At 32.2% G+C, this 16,840-nt stretch overlaps 1 long non-coding RNA gene across 2 annotated transcripts in view; it reads left to right on the top strand.

The window, feature by feature from the left end:
* Window positions 1-754: 754 nt before the first annotated feature.
* LOC148271074 (uncharacterized) overlaps window positions 755-16,840 on the top strand; it is a 44,051-nt gene continuing 27,965 nt past the window's right edge. For both annotated transcript variants that reach the window (XR_015825206.1, XR_015825205.1), the window contains exon 1: window positions 755-2,907. This is a non-coding gene — a long non-coding RNA (uncharacterized LOC148271074). The remainder of the gene's footprint in view (window positions 2,908-16,840) is intronic.

Genomic DNA, 16,840 nt, shown 5'->3' with positions numbered 1-16,840 from the left:
TTTACCTTTTTTTATACAACGGATTTAGACTATTTTGACGAAAACACAAGAATTATTTAACGTCTAACTTTTTTAAACTTAACCTTTTTTGGTGCAACATCCTATAGATGTAATTATAAATTAAAACCGAGATATTTACAAATATATATCTTGGTGAAATTTAGTTTTAAGTACTTCTTTTTCTTTAGATATTTCTTTCTTACTATATGTAAATGTTATATATAAATTTTTATTATGATTTGTTTTAATTTCTTTGTATTATATACTTATTTTGCTATCTTATTTTAGTTTTATGTACATATTATTACTTGTTACTATATTATTATTATTATTACCATACGTAAATAAATATTATTCTTTCCCAAAATGAGTTTGTTGTAACTCCTGGGAGTACAAAAAAAGTACGATTTAATAATAAAAAAAAAATTGAAAAAATTTCCCCTTTTGAGAAACTGAAAACAGTCTTAATATTTTTTTTAATATAAATTATTTTCCCAACTAATAGGTTGGTCGAGATTTTATTTTAAAAACTGAGTTAAATTTGATGCTATTACATAAAATGCGGTGTTTTGAAAACATAAAATTGTAATAATAGATTCCTCACGAGTTTGACGTCGACTCGACATGTGACAGGCAGTAGGTAACGGCGTAGGTTCAGAATGCCTGGCTGTTCGCAGAGTTTAGTAATTTTATGTTTACAGGTGGAATTAACGAATTCGTACGATATGTTATCTTCAGTAGGCGCTTGCGCATTCGCGCCGGAGCATTGTCTCGTCCAGTCGCCGGCGGCGATGGATGGTCGCGTTGGCAATAATAATTGTTATCTGATTGTATCGGAACGTTATCAGCCGCTTCCAGTTCCCAGTACCGCTGTGCCGCTCCGGGTGTGAGGTGACGAGACTGCCGCACCGGTTGCAGGTGTCTCTCGGTCAGCCCGCCTGAAGCCCTCGCCATTCGCCATATCGCATCCAGTGCTTATCGCATCCTCTGATTTGAATGGCTTTATCTCAGATCGCTGCGCTTGCCGGTAGTACAGAAAACTTAGTGACTCATGAACTGTGAAACAATTGTCTGTTCTGATTACTGTGAATCTCTTTCCGTAGTCCTCAGCGTTGCATTATTACGACACCGACAGCGTTTTAACTAATTCAAAACGATTTCACAAAAGGTTTATGCCTCGTAGAACGCGTTGGATTAACGTTATGCCGACATCATAATATTTCGGCGAGTTTGAATAATATTTCCTATACAGTAGCGGCACACAGTGAGTTATTACCAGCGGTGGATTATGCTAGACAAGCTTACTAAAAGTAGTATAATATTATGAAATTACTCATCTTGAATTATTACATTTTTTTATGTAGAAAACATGACAAACTTATTTTAATGCTTTAAAAAATGATGTGGGTTGTGAATCACTTCTTATTTACAAAGGTTGTTGTCAATGTTATTGGTAAATCGTAAACGAATAATTCATACTCAATGAACGCCGTAATAACTGTCTGCGTTGGCAAAGTACACACTTATTTTAAATAATTTACATAAAATACTGCTTTTTAAAATTATTATTTGATTCACATCTTTGCTTAAAAATATTAATAATATATATGTATTTTTTATTTATTTTTACTTAATTTCCTTTTACTATCATACAATTTTATTTTGTTTTAAATCACTTTTAGTATTTAAAAATATTTTTATTAATCATTGTATGATTCAAAGTTTTCTTTAAAATTATTAATGATAGATATTTAAAAAAATAAAATAAAATCTTTTACGACAAATTATCATTGATATATGTTTTTATTTAACAAGTTTGTTCGTATTTTTCTTCTATTAATTGTTTATTTTTATATAATACATTTCAGCTCAAAGCAGGGTTTTACCCAAAGAGCTGAAATATGTTCAACCCGATGTAACTAAATGTTTGTATTTGAATAAATATATTTTTTTAAATGATTCGCTATTTTTAACTTTGCTGTTAAATCTGCATCCTTTTTCTTTTGAAATTCTATCCTATTTACGCTTTTTTCAAATTGCTACTTAAAAACATTGATTAAATGCAGTTGTATATTTTTATTAAATCTGTACCGCCATTGTTTTTTTTTTATTAATGCAAGTATTCAAGGTTTACTTAATTTGATTGGAAAGCGCCCGCTGTTTTGAACAAAGGTACCTTGAAAGTATAACACTTGCTTAATGTTTTATGCAGTATGTAGAAAACCGTGTGTCGTATGGGTCCAGGTTTCATTATATTATTCACTTTTATCCAAGTATACCAGAACCAGAAGGCGACCGCATAAATATTACACAGCACACACAGCTACGAACTCTTATTACTCACAATGTATATGTATACGTATACGCTCGCGAGTGCGTGCATTTCGTTGAGCGGAAAGCGTCTTAAACAAAAAACTATTTAATTTGTATTCTCATTTTTGAAAACAATAAAATAAACGGGTAAACTAAGTTTGTAAATGTCTGGATTTCGAGTGTATTACACGTTATGTGAAAAGTGTCGTTTTCTTCAAAACGTCACGCTAAGCAGTGTTGTTGTTTTGCGATACTAAGTTTGGCCGATAGCCTACTTGCACCGATGTCACTTTTAGAGATTACGTAAAGCGTCAGTATTGATTCAGTGCAGTGCTTATTAGTTCGAGTGGTTGCCGACACCAGGTCGCGGCGGAAGATGTCGGTTTTATAACGCGCGTCACCCTCGGTCGCGGTGTTTTCCGGCCGCTTCGGCGGGTGTCCTTGCGGGGGCGGAGCGCCCATGTGGCCCTCGGGCATGTTCGCGCGGGGGGCGGCGGCGCGAGCGCTCCACGTGCGCTACACGGCCGTGGGCCCCCCGCCACGAGGGTTCACGCTGCCTCTGGACGTCGAGGAAACTGTCACGTGTTTCTGCAGGTAAACGGCGCTTCTTCATGTATGCCCCAACGATGACTGTACAACTGATTTTTTCAATGTAAACATGCGAATAAAAACAACTCGTCATTGTTGTACTGTCGATATTCTAATTACATACCCACTTTTTTTTTTTTCTTGTTATAATAGTTGATCTCGGATGCTGATTTGGGTATTAAGGCATCCCAATCCCGAAACAAATAATTATCGAGTAACACGGAGTAACGATTATTTTACCGTTTGACCTCCTTTGTAAACTCATTATACAGGGTGTTCATTAAACCCTGTCACATCCGAAACCACAATGATCAGTGTGAGCGAGAAGACATATTGGCACATTAAAATATTTTTTTAGAACGAATAAAATTTTAAAAAATAAAATATCAAAAAAAGCAAATGGTTGCCAACTTCTGCAGGGGAGAAACGAGGATGTGGAGGGGGGAATCTGATACTGCGCCGCGCTCCCCTCACTTTTCCCCTGCAGAAGTAAGCAACCATTTGTTTTTTTAAAATATTTTATTGAAAAAAAATATATTTATTCTAAATATATTTTTTTTATATGCTAATATGTCTTCTTGCCCATACTGATCATTGTGATTTCAGATGTGACAGGGTTTAAAGAACATCCCGTATACTGTCCATGCGACTCCACTGTGGAATCGTCCACTATCAAAGATGTTTCTACGGCAACTTTATTTTAATCACTTCTGAAGAAACATTTCCTATCTCTTCCTTAAACTTCCCCCCTTTCCTTTCTTTTTTTTCTCATTTCCCTATTGAAGACTGGTTTTGATATTAATTTATTTATATACACAATGCACATTTTGCTAGTTCTATTGGTAGGAAGAAATTGCCATCTGGCAATAAACCTGACAGGATGCAAATTATATTATACAAGAAATTAAATACAAAGTTATTTTCATTGCTTTACCCTCTAAAGCTGCTTTATTTTTTAGATGAAAATAATAAACCTGCTTTAACTATCAAAAGAATTGGTCATCAATTATATTGATACGGGAAAATATGAAGAAAAGTCAGATCGCGTTTCCCTTCAAGATAAAACATTACTAAGTATACTTACAAGTTTGCTTTATAATGCTTTTACGTAACCAAAGAAACAGGTTTGATATTCTTAAATAAAACCATTGACCTATTAGTATATAGACGCACACTGAGCCCACAAAAATTTTGACACTCATGCCCAAACGCTTAGTCATGGCCAACGCGTATTTAGTCATTCTTTAACCGCCAGCCGGTTTTGACGTGAGCTTGATATTTTATTTGAAACCCAAATGCTCGATTGTGCGTAAAAAGGTGTAAAAACTGTTCGGAAAAAACATGGTGTAACTTTTCGTTGATAAGTAGGAACCTATTTACTTGTTTATGATGGAGTTGATGAATTCTAAATCTAAAAATAATTAATATTCAAATATTGAATTCAAGTAGGTATCTAAGTACTTGTTTATGTTTGAATTCCAAAACATAAAATAGTTGGTTTTCAAATATAAAATTATTTTTTCAAATGTCAAACTCTGCTCTCCTCACCAACAGGGGTGCACTTTATTTATGAATGCAATTTTCAAAAATGTATTGAATGTCGGTCAATATTATTTTAGTATACCAAAAATCCAGTAACGTCTATCCAGTAAAATAAATAAATGGGTAGAAATTATAAAGAATTTAATGAAATAATTTTATTGGGATCCATAAAAAACTAATGTTGTTTGACATTAAAAAAAAAATTACATTCTTCCAATTTTTTTGTAAATGCATTCTCAGCGAATGCAGCTCTGGGACCGATGAAAAAAACATTTACGCTCCTAACTTTTTTCTGTTTTATACATTGAAGATTTTAAGAGTTATAAATATACTCATGGTAAAGATCTACATTTTGCTGAAAACCGCACGTAAATCGATCCAGTAGTTATTGAATCTATCGAGGACACACATACGAACATTACATTATATATATATAGATGTACATTTTCAAATACTATTAGTTATTATCAATTTACATGACTTAGAAAATCTTAGAAATTGAAATAAAAGGTTGAATTAAATGTCAGCAGTTAAAAACTAGACGGTATATAAAACGGCAATGTGACGGAAAAATGTAATTTAGAGCAATTATCTATCCATTTTTTAATAATCTAATAGTCTCAAATTTCGCGGTAATGTAAGTGCATAATATTATAATAATATGTACATAGTTCACATTTAAGAAACCTTAAAAATGTTTAATAAATCTATTAAAAATATACCTGGATGACCACGACGATAAGACACGTATTGATATCCTCGTTAGTTATGTTTGGATTGCTATCTTCAATTTGTTTAATTTATAAGCTATTTTTATTAGAATTATAAACTTTCTGGCCGCGATTACAAACTATATCTTCATCGGTACATATCGAGATGGTATAAAGTAAAATCTACAGGGTGTTCTTCAAACCCTGTAACATCCGAAACCACTATGATCAGTTTAGGCAAAAAGACATATTAGCATATCTAAAAAAATATATAGAACGAAGAAATTTTTTGAAAAATATATATATTTAAAAAAAACAAATGGTCGCTTACTTCTGCAGAGGAGAAACGAGGGAGGCGCGGCCGTGTGGTTGACGGTGTATCAGACTTCCCCTCCTCGTTTCTCCCCTGCAGAAGTAAGCAACCATTTGTTTTTTTCCTATATTTTATTTTTTAAGATTGTAGTCGTTCTAAAAATTTATTTAAAATTATATACGACGCATAACATAATATTATACATGATTATTTTTGTGCTTCGGTTTACATAAATTGTGAGGATGTGCGGTGACAGGGAATTTTTTTTAAAAGTATTTGATCATTGTTTTTCCGCCACTGTCTTGCAGATGCCTCCCCGATACTGTGTGCGAAAGAGACTGGCTAAAAAAGACAACATCGACGTTTCGTTGTCCCGTTTTCCACAGCTCAAAACTGAACCGATTTTGTTAATTTTTTAGACGGAGTATCAGAATAAAGTTTTCTGTATCGGTACGTCTTGTATTTTTCAAAAATAATTATCATATTTGTATGCCGCGCTCCTAAAGACAGAGTAAAAAAAAAAAGGAAAAAATATTGTTTAGTAAAATCATGTCTATTTTTCCTTTTTTTACCTGAATTAGTTTTTAATTTTAGTGTTTTTTTTTAATATATTATTTTACTGATTTATATCAAATGTATCTACATAAAATAAGCATATTATTATAAATATTTAAATCTACTACCCGTACATTTATTATTAAATGATTTTTGATGTGTATATCAGTATAATATCTTGTGTACACAATAAAGACAATTGGTATTATTAGTATGTACGTGTTATTTTCTTAGGTACCTTTCTTTGGCGTCAATACGTTAACACTTCAATCACGAACTCGCGTTTCACGAACTCGGTAATTTTATTTTAACTTTTTAGCAACAATGTGTCATAACATGTCTTCTTGATAAACAGAAAAATAGATGAGACCCTTATAATAAAAAAATATTTATTTTTTTAATTATCAGTCTCAACATATTACAACTACTATTTAAATACACGGTAGTTTATTTTTTTATATTTAAAAAAAAAAAATTATTTATTCATACAAATACATGTATTTTTTTTTTAAATTTTATTTTCTTATTTTCTTTTATTCAGGAAACATACAGTACAGTTACAAAGTTTAATATTTTACACAATTAGACTTAATTCTAATGGACCAGTGAAGTTTCCATATTATAAAGCAATTATATGTAAGGTTAATTATGAAAGTATAAAAAAGAGAAGGAAAAAGGAAAACATAAATGAAAGTTGTTTAAAAATTAAAATTGACCATTTGCAAAAATGTCAAAATTGAGATTATTGACTTTTTGACATCGTATTAGCATAACGCTTGACTGGTAAAAATGCCATGTCGATCTGACACTCAAAAAAAAAAAGTTTTTAAAATATGTGACCATTTGATAGAAGCTTACAGATTTTTGACAAGTAAAACTGACCAACACACGTGGTCAATTTTGAGAATTTCAAGAATTGACCAAGTAACAATTAATCAATTTTACTTGTAGGTAGATGTCACCAGTAAAGAGTTAATTAGAGTTAGTAGTTAGTAAGTTAGTATACGTTTTGTATTTGAAAGATGTGTTTTTTTAAATAAAAAGTTAATTAGACAACTTAGAAATCTTAGAAATTAAAAAAGCGATTCATAACAAGAAAACAGTAATTAATAACCAAATAAACAATATTTCAGTGTCAGATCGACATGGCATTTTTACCAGTCAAGCATTATGCTAATACGATGTCAATAATCTCAATTTTGTCATTTTTGCAAATGGTCACTTTTACTTGTATAACCACGATATATTTATTAAAAAAATAACGTATCCCAAACTCTACAAGGCCAAAAGCCCTGTGTTGAGTTAGGATATACTAACATAATAAAAAGTGGAAGCATGTACATTATTGAATAATATAAATGCAATGCAGGTGTTGATGAATTCAGGAATTCTCATGTTCATCATATTTTTATTTATCTCGTTGCATGGAATATTGAAAGACCCGTTGCGTTATTTCGATCGTTCTGTTGATTACAATAATCAATCTGATCGTTTTAGGTATCCAGGTGTAACAATTGAAATCTTCTTGGTTAATCCTTTAGAATTATTTTTGAATCGGGTTGTGGTCCCGTGGCTAGTGTTGCGGACTCACGGGACTCGCGGGAGGTCCGAGGTTCAAACCCCCCTCTACCACAACTTGATCTCCGTTTTCTAATAGTGTGTTATTTACAACTCGTTGAAAATGGCCACCAAAATTGAAATATTTGGGTAAATTATAAGAACGCTAATATTTCTTTTACTTAAAAAATAATAATATATATTTTGTGTTAATTGTGTCATGAATCGAACCCAGGCTCAGAATCTTATACACATAAACATAGCGCGAAAAATGATTGAGTTATATATTATGCTACATCTTTTTATTGTTTTTTTTTTATTTTCATTATTTCCTGTTTGATGGTCTATAAAATGTTCAATATTGATTTGTTATTACTGATAATTATATGAAACTATATTCAGTATTTCTGCCTGTCTCGAGTTTTATTTCCGGGGAGCAGAAATGGTTTTTCCTCTATATTTCATATTTTTCTTAAACTGTACAAACCGGTACCAACCTGAATAATACATATGTATAAAAGTAATGGAACAATTGTCTGGTTTTCTTGTTAATTGTCAAGATTTATTATTTATTTATTCTGAATCGATATATTAATGTATGCCCCCATGTACGTGTAAATAAAGAAAGTGTATGATTATTAGTATAAAACTTGTCATCTTACAAATTTTTTTTTAACCTGTTCGCAATTTTATTTATTTTCGTGAAATAACCTTTTAAAATGTAGAATTAAATAATTGCCTTGTACACGATAACATTCCTACGCATGATAATAATTTACAAATATTAACACCTGCATTTCCACCCTAGCAGGAATACGGATATGGTGTTTCATTACCCCTTTACCACAACGTTTCCGCATCTCATACTTCAGAGCACGTGACAGGAAATAGCCTCTTCCCTTTTAAATTGCCATGAACCCGGTTTAACTTAATAGCGTGCATTTTTAAAAACAAATGAATACATTATTGATAAACTAAGTAGGTATGTGTAATGTAACAAAATGAACGCAGTACGTTTTCATTCAATAAACATATTTACATAAAACAATTTATACAAATAGATATAAAAATATAAAACCTAACGTTTAATTTTTCAGTTGGTTAACTTTGAGAAATAGTTAAAAATGTGAATTGTCCCCTTAAACGAATCCTGAAATATATTTGTATACTTTAACTGGATGTGACTTTTTGACAGCTACTGTACACATACTATTATATTCTTTTATTCTATCTGCCAAATTGTCAAAATAATGTCAAAATATTACTTATGTGTGAAAAAAAACTTATCAGTTTGAATTGGAATTCAAATTAATTTATTTTACCAAAATAACATTACGAATAACAAAATATTTAAGGCGTTATATTTATTTATTTATTTATTACACGGCACAAGTGCCTTTTACAATATAAAATATAACAATAATATAATGAGTTAGTTAGATATACAAAAATTAAAAACTAAAAAACAATATTAAAACATGGGTATATATTTTTTTTAATAACAAGAAATATGTACATATACATGTATATATGTCGACATACAAAAGATATAAAAAAAATATAAAATGAATAAACACCAGATCATTAGCATAAGTAGCTTTTGCAAATAATTCGTTAATCGTTACTATAGAACATCATAAAATATTTATAAAGAGATGATTTGAATTCATAGATACTCGAGTTAAAAATGTCCATATGAGAGGTAAATTAGTTTCCTAGTCTGTGTATACGCGGTATTGGTGAGTGACAAAGATGGTTAGTATTGGGACAACATATCAAACCAGGAACCCTTGTGCAATGGTTCGACATTATTAAGGTATAATACTCTCCAATAGCAAGAGTATGTGTCTCTTAAACATAGTTTCACTTGTGTGAAAGATGTCGATCTTCAAAGTGATAATGTTCAGCTGCCTGACTGTTCTTCCAATCGGTATAGCCAGAGGCAGGTTAGTTCTGGAAGCCGCGAAGTCAAACAGTATGTGCTGACGCTGTCGAAGATAACCGTGTGAAGATTTTAAAAATGAGTCAGTGTGAACCCACCCCTTTTAAGTTGCAAACTGTTGGTCCCAAGCATGCCCTAGAGAAATGCAGTGGGATAGAGCCGCGAATAACTACCATACTCCCTCATGTAGAGATATCTCAGAATTATTTTATGAACACTCCAACGTGAGGGAATAGCGAGCCTCGTGTGGACTCCATATCAACGAGGCACTCTCAAGCCTGGTCCGAACCAACGAGCTCTACAGGATTCCGAGTGTGCTTGGTTCATTGAAAACCCTGCCAGTTCAGAGAATAAAACCCAACATCTTCAGTGTAAGGTCACATGTTCTCTCTACGTGAGCATGAAAAGTCAATCTGCTTTCATAGATGACCCAAAGATCCTTAATTGTCGAAACATGCATGAGTTGGCAGTCATCCATTGTGTATCTGTGGTATACAAAATGCAATGCTCTTGTGAAAGATAACATTATGCATTTTGAAATATTGAAATACATTTTGTTGATAGTACTCCGGTCAAGGATATTGATATATAGATAAGATATTGTAGGCGCAAGCAGTTGACTGGGTCTTCTATCTCAAGGAATAATTTCAAGTCATCGACAAATAAAAGAAATAACGAGAAGTTGATGACCTTCGCGAAATCATTTATAAAGATGGTTAAAATGAGTGGACCAAAGTGTGACCCTTGTGGTAATCCGGAATAAACTGAGAATGATATTTATTGAAATATTACAAATTAAGTAAACTGTTTTCTTTTCTCTAAGTAGCTAATAAAAACACCAAACTCAACACAATGTAAGAAACGGTGAAGTTATATAATATCTATTTCAAGTTTTATAAAAATATTATGTTCATTATTACCATTTTTATGAGACATCACCTCTGGGTAACTCAATGGCTAATTCTTTAGAGTAATCTCTACGCTCTCATTATAATGATTACAAAAAAAATAATTCCTTATGCTACCCCGTAGAGCATAAGGCATCGCAATGGTATTACAATTGCAGCGTACTTTGATTATTTGACGCATAAAAGCAAGATGTATTTTTTTGCTTCGGGTTCAGTCTAGAGACTGCAATATTGCAGTAAAAAAATCATCCATCTAACAAATAAAAGTTTACCTAGGTACCTATATCAATCAGTTTTTTTCTTACAGTAGTTTATATTTTAAATAATTAATTTACTTTTTTTTAAATGTATATAAAAATGTATTTCAAATTAATTAAACTCTTTCGCTGCCAGATCAAAATATTGAAATCTCGGAAAAAATCGAACATGTTTCATTATCATATTGGCTCGGAGATCAAATAATAAAAAATGCAAAATAAGGCGAGAGAATACGTATATATTTTTGTGGAAAATCGTTTAAATGATAACTCGTCAATAGGCGGAGCTGTAATATAGATTAAAAACTGCTTTCCAATTCCAACTCCGCTAATTGGCCTGGTTGGAGTTGATCCGCAGTTAACCTGTTAAGAGTCCTCCTCACCAGGGAAATCTGTTCTACGAAGGACTGTACAGACATCTTTATAGATATAATTCCTCTGTACGTGTGATGTCACCGAACTCCTCCTAAATAGCGTAACCGATTTACGTGCGGCTTTCGGAGAAATATAGATCTTTGCGCTGTGCGTGTTCGTAGATATTAAAATCTTCAATCCAATAAGTAAAATAGAAGTAAGGAGCATAAATATGTTATTCGTAGATCCACCAGGGTTGCATTCGAGGAGAATGCATTTACAAAAAAAAATAGAAAGATGTTTCTATTTTGTCTATAAAAAAGTTGTTTTTGAATGTTTACAAACAGCATTTGTTTTTTGTGGATCTCAAACATGAAGATTTTTTTCTAAATTCGTGAAAATTACTTCCCATTTATTTCTTTTTACTGGATTTTTGGTTACACTAAAATAATATTAAATTAAATTAATTTTTAAAAATAGTATTCCTAGATAAGTACAACCCTCTGTTGGTGAGAAGACCGGAGTTTGACGTTTGCAAAAAGAATGCCATATTTGAAAAAATATTTATTTTATGTTTTGGAATTCAACCATAAACAAGTATTTACTTAAATTCAATATTAACAATTTTTAGTTTTGGAATTTCATCACAAACAAGTACCTAGGTACCTACTTATCAATTAAAAACCTTTTTCCAAGCTAATAGCAGGCAAGCCAACGCGCAACGTTTGGGCAGGACAACGTCTGACGGGTCCGCTAGTTAGAAATATAATGCGAATGTTTGCAATAATTTCATCATTACCTACTTACAAGTTTAAGTTGCCACGACTCTAGGAACACATGAAATTGTCGGTAAAATGTATTTATTTTGCGTAACGATTTATTGGTTTTTGTATAAAACTCGTCTGTGTCCATTTTAGACCTGTCCTGTTCAATAAACGTTTAGTCATCTTGTCGTAAATCGGGTCGTTGATGAGCGTTCATTATGGACAATGGACACTGACCTGCTCCATGTGCCTAATTAAACTGACGACACCAATATATTCTTTATTGCTTTCCCGACTGAAATGATCCAATATCCGAGTAATGATCGAACCTTCTCATAATATTGTAAAGTTTCTGCCTCCTTGTTTATACATATATTTCTTGTGAAATTTATCAAGATATTTGACAAAGCGGGTGTCTCTGCAATATATTGTTGCGTGAAAATTTCACACATTCGTTTTTATTTTATTTTCCATTGTCTTGTTGAACAACTTCAAGCGTAATAAAGATGCATAATTGCTAATGAAGAAAACTTTATTATAATAGATCTTGGGTATTATTTTTGCTATTCTAAGATTTTTTAGATACAGTGTTGTGTGAATTAATGTGAACATGGGCTGACCTATTTTAAATATAGTGTTTTTAAAGAAAATATATATTTCGGTATTATTCAATAGAAGATATGTCAACACGCCTGAATTATAGCTTCAGTCACCTTAACGTTTATTATAAATACATTTTAAGAAATCTAGCCTTTACTCCTAGGATCTGCTGAATTTTCAGGCAAATCAAAGAGATTATTATTTTTATATTTTTTGTCTTTTTTTTACAATTTATGGAAGAGGTAAAATAGAGTATTAAAAAATAAAGAATAATTACATAGCAATGAAATACATATTAACAGTAAAAATAGTAGACAAAAAATCCCACAAAGGGATGGCCTGTTCGTGGTTTGTTTATGAATTTTTTGCTCGTATAAAAAATAATATTTTTGACAGGTATAATATTTTTGATAAATAAATATTTATTTTTAAGGTGGTTTACACTGCACTATTTCATTGCCCGTGGACTGACACTGGAAGCATACGCATGATAACTTTACCTTCCTGTAACAGATGATCGATATAGGTTGTATCTATCGTACCAATGCAGTGCTCTATGCGCCATCAGGTGTGAATAATTATTTGATGATGATCTAAAACATTTTTTTTTATCTGCACTGCGAATTTGTTTGGCTTCATCATATATTTCAAAATAACATACCAAAATTTTATATTGCCATCCGGTTATGACAGAATGGCAATCGAACACGTGGTTTTAAGAAATGAGTCGTCTATTTCCAAAATCCGCTATCTCCCGCTCGCCGTTATATGGCGATACCAGATTTTGGAAACAGTCGACTTAAGTCTTACAAATTCGAAGGATTTAATAAGAAAATATGTTTTGAGTGTGTTTTGACGACTAAAGCCATGGGATGCGACATCAAATTCACGATTCGGTAAACGAAAACGACAAAGTCTTACATCTCGTGCGAAACAATCATCAATTTTTTACCATCAGTAATAACTAAATATTTGCAGTATTTTAACTAATAACAAATAGTTGCGTACACTTACCCGGATCTATTTTAAAGGTCTTGCGGCCTCTTTTCCGATCCGAACATTGCAAAAACATTTTTTTAGCTGTAATGAACACAAGTTGCGTACACAAGATACATAAAAGCAATAAAAGATTGATTTACCTAATTTTTACCATGGGATTTTTTTATGGGACTTTGTTGTCAGATTACGCCAATAACCATATAAAACGTTATGAAATGATAAAGGTAGAAGAAACCACATTCATAAAATAGGTGTAGGTATGACGTTAAAATTATCTAGATAATGTTTTATGTATCTGTTTTATTTTATTATTTAATTTTCGTGTATGTATTTTGTAGCATGTTCGCTGGTGTATTAATAACGCGTTTTTTTTTAAAACAAAAATAAATCAGTATTCTTCTTCTCCTTGCGGTGCCTTATCAGGGCCCCGATTACGACGGGAAGTTAACATTAGTCTGCAATTTTATCTTCAAAGTAAATTTAAGTTTAAGTTTCCAGCAGAATATGCTTAATATGTTATGGATAAAGATATTTTGAATGTTCATGCAAATATACTGATTTTCGTACACATATATCGATTTTTCTTTATAGACAGTCGAAGATAACTCTGTTAACTTTCCATTGTAGCCGGGGCCCTGGTCCCCCCGACGCCGACGCAAAAGCATGTCGGTCCTGCGCGACTCTTGTATTCCGCAGCCAGGACAATTGCTTATAGGATTTACTCGCCATAGTGACTCCTGAGAAAAGACGACCAGAGTGGTTACCTTCCAGTTGGTTGGTTTTGAGGCGCCCGAAACTCGCCTTTCATCCTCTCGTCTGCTGTGATCACACCATTATGAATGTGATGCCATTGCCCGGAGTTTGCGACGTGGACGCTAACAGTTGGACTAGTCAGTAGTGTTGCCGGTGGAATGCAACTGGGCGTTTGCTACATTTTATAGAATCACGTCCTTTGGCAAGTTGTGACTAACTGCAACCCTACTGACAGTTCGAACACCGAATCAGTATTACGTACTTATAAAATAAAGTATAAAAAAATGTACGTAAAATCGGAATCTACGTGCGGTAAGGCTGGGCCGCGATTACAAACGCAATCTTCATCGGTAGGTACATAACGAGATGGTATAAAGTAAAATCGATATTCATGTACGAAAATGTGTATATTTGTATAAAAGTATCTTCGTCGGTGACCTGTGATTGAAGATATTCTATTTTTCACACTGAAAACTTAATTTTATTTTGTAGAAAAAAATTGAAGATAAACTTCCCATTGTAATACGGGCCCTGGTATTTGTATGAGAGCACAGAATCTAAGAGAATTGGTTCAAATTTAGTACGTGTTATAAAATTTGCTTTTGCATACAAGATTTTTACCATTTTATGTATTATATGTAGTCAAAATCTGATCAGTTTTCTGACCCCTATAATACAGCCATTATTCTCCCTCGCTTAGGAAGGGAGGAACCAAAAATTGTCACTTCCCCTCGCGCCGAAATCAGAATTTCCTGTTTCCTCTACATTCATAGATCTAATTTAACAGCGCACATGTCTCGCATCCTGAAGGGTTTAGATTTTAAATCGATTTATTTTATGTTAACACCACGAAGTTATTTCGTTTCGCTGTCTGTCTCCTTTTACACCGAACATCATTAGAAATAGGAATGCTGACAGTAAATTAAGAATTAATTACCGTTTGTCTAAATTTGGTACCCTAAGAATAAGACCACTAATTTGGCTTAGAAACACATTCACATTTATTTGTTTTTTTTTATTATTAAAACTCATTGGGGTGGCCGTACAGTTTAATTAATACAACTCAAAACATTTAACACGAGTTATGGTTGCTAATGTTTTTTATTGAGTCCATAGTGAGCATCAAAATTTTTTTTTTCATATATTGTAAGGTGCAGGATTTCAAATAATAATATGTATGTAATATATATATGTATATGCTACCGAAGATAATGATTCAAAAACACATAATTGAACCTCAACGTACTCGTATACTAACGTATGTTTACTTTGAGTCAGTATTGATATGCGATAAAGTCAATGACGTATAATAAAATAGACACGTAACAAGCGTGTAAAATATAACATTTAAACTGAGATGCATTTAGTAAGGAAGTAACGGTTTATATTCGTCAATTCTAAATATTCCAAATATCAAAATGTAGATAACTTTCTCATCAAGAATCAAGACTTCTAAGTGTAAAAATGTTGTAATGTGTAATTGTTCTACTTTTTCCTTTTTGTGTTTTTATGAAAATTTTCTACGTTTTTAACTATTATTTATTATTAATTTACCGCGATCTACTTTTTATTTACTTATTTCTGTATATTCCATGTATAATATAAATAAATGAAAATTATCGTTTTCATTATTGGAAAATAATATAAATTCCGTCACTGTAAATCAAGTGTGGCATTATCCTGAAATTGCTTTAAAAAAAACAATTAATGCTATTGCCAATGTTACAAAATATTTTTTTATGTTTGCTTGTTTCGCTGCTGAGAATTCAATATATTTTAATTTCCTAGAATTCGTGCTATAAAACAGGGTTTGACGTTTATTTCCTCGATTGTGTGTTTTGCAGTTTAATAAATGTTTTTTTTGTGAATTAAAGTTTTAAAAACGTAACCTGGATTTTTGCAAACTGTTTGAATATTTCCTTGTTTATTTTCCTCTTCGTGTATTATTTATCCCTGTTTGAGAGTTTTCGTTGCACCATAAATCTGTTCTGCAGACGGATTGCGCCCTTCCGTATTCGGAGCCCACAGCGCGGTGTTTGGGCCACTGGCACTGGATATTTATCACCGCATTGCAGTGCCATACAACCCAACTACCCAGTACTCAGTACCCATAACCCTAGAACACTGTGCAGTGTACATGTGCACTATGTGCAGTGTTCAGTGTGCAGTGTACACACTGTGTACCTGCACATAGTGCCTCCACTGCGAATTTAGCTAGACGAACGGCAAACATAGTCTACAGACATACCTAGCTCTATTTCCGGACTCTGAAAGCCGCAATTTGTAACCCTTTTTTCGTTCGGCTTTTTACGTATTTTTATGGATGCATATTATATACTGATTAATTTATTATATACGCCCAGAGGGCTTTTACATGACAGATACAAAATTAAAATTCAAACGTTTCATGATATCACAAGTCAATTTGTAGGTTAAATAAATATGTATCTAATATAAGTATATTATATTAAATCATGTAAATGAATGCCTCGACACGGGTTGTGCCCAGTGAGGTATTCATATATTTTTTTAAAGTTTTATTTAAAACGTGAAATAATAAATAAATAATAAACAGAAACCATTATTATTTTGTTTTAAAGCATAATGGTGAAACACAGTGTTTGAAGTGATCATTTGAACCAGCAAATGACGTGATATAAGCCGTGTAAAAAATACTAAAATTAT

Source organism: Micrasema longulum, unplaced genomic scaffold, assembly GCF_059751315.1.
Source record: "Micrasema longulum isolate JH-2025_06_02 unplaced genomic scaffold, ASM5975131v1 h1tg003130l, whole genome shotgun sequence".
In the NCBI taxonomy this organism is placed as follows: domain Eukaryota; kingdom Metazoa; phylum Arthropoda; class Insecta; order Trichoptera; family Brachycentridae; genus Micrasema; species Micrasema longulum.
This window is presented reverse-complemented; position numbering and strand designations above follow the sequence as displayed.